Raw genomic sequence first — 1,539 nt, forward strand, 5'->3', positions numbered from 1 at the left:
CCTGGGATGAATCCTACCTGGTCATGGTGTATGATCTTCTTGATGATTTGCTGTATTCTATTTGCTAGTATTTTATTGAGAATTTTTGCATCTATGTTCATGAGGGAGATAGGCCTGTAGTTCTCTTTTTTAGTTGCATCTTTCCCTGGTTTTGGTATCAGTATAATACTTGCCTCAAGGAATGATTTTAGGAGGATTGCTTCCTTTTCAATTTCATTGAAGAATTTGAGGAGTATAGCACTACATCTTCTGTAAATTTCTTGTAGAATTCAGCTGTGAATCCATCCAGACCTGGACTTTTCTTTGTTGGTAGGTTTTTTATTAATCTCATATTTCATTGGCTGTTATTGGGCTATTGAGAGTGATTATATCTTGTCGATTCAGTTTTGGTATTTTGTACCTTTCTAAGAATCTGTCCATTTCTTCTGTGTCTTCTATTCTGTGAGAGTAAAGATTCTCAAAGTAGCTATTGAGAATCTTCTGAATTTCCACTGAGTCTGTGGTAATTACCCTGTTTTCATTCCTTATTGCTTGTATTTGAATTTTTTCTTTCCTCTTTTTGATGAGGGTAGCTAGGGGCTTATCGATTTTATTTAATCTTTCAAAGAACCAGCTTTTTGTTTCGTTAATTATTTGAACTGTTTTCTTTGTCTCAATTGAATTAATTTCTGCTCTAATCTTATGATTTTTTTCCCGTCTTTGGGCTCTGGGTTTGATTTGCTCTTCCTTTTCTAGTTGCTGGAGGTGCTGCGTTAGAGTGTTTATTTGTTCCCATTCTGTTTTCATAATGTGTGAGTTCACAGCATGAATTTCCCTCTGAGAACTGCTTTCATCGTATCCCACAAATTGTGATAAGTTGTGCTTGAATTTTCATTGAATTGTAGATATTGTTGAATTTCTTGTTTAACTTCATCTGTGACCCATTGGTTGATGAGTAGGGTGTTGTTTAATTTCCATATATTTAGGGTTATTTTCTGGTTTCTTTTGTCATTTATTTCCAGTTTCATGGCACTGTGGTCAGATAATGTGCACGGGATAATTTCTGTTTTCTTACATATTCTTAAGCATGACCTATGGACCAGTATGTGGTCTATTTTAGAAAATGACCCATGTGCAGCTGAGAAAAATGTGTATTCAGCTGTGTTTGCATGGAACACTCTGTATATGTTCCCCAAGTCCATTTGTTTCATGTTCTGGTTAAGTTGTGTTATTTCTTTGCTAATTTTTTTTTGTCTGGTTGACCTATCTTTTTGGGATAAGGTGGTATTAAGGTCTCTTGTTAAGATTGTGGTATTGGATATTAGATTTTTGAAGTCCATTAAGATTTGCTTTATATAGTTGGGTGCTCCTGTGTTTGGTGCATACATATTTATGAATGTTACCTCTTCCTCTTGAATTTTTCCCCTAGCCAGTATATAGTGGCCTTCTTTATTTCGCTTGATCATTCTTGGTTTGAAGTTGAGACTGTCTGAGAATAGGATTGCTACCCCTGCTTTTTTCTGAGGTGCTGGGGCATGTAGTATTGTTTTCCATCCTTTG

Source organism: Octodon degus, unplaced genomic scaffold (assembly GCF_000260255.1).
Source record: "Octodon degus isolate 3935 unplaced genomic scaffold, OctDeg1.0 scaffold00001, whole genome shotgun sequence".
NCBI lineage: Eukaryota > Metazoa > Chordata > Mammalia > Rodentia > Octodontidae > Octodon > Octodon degus.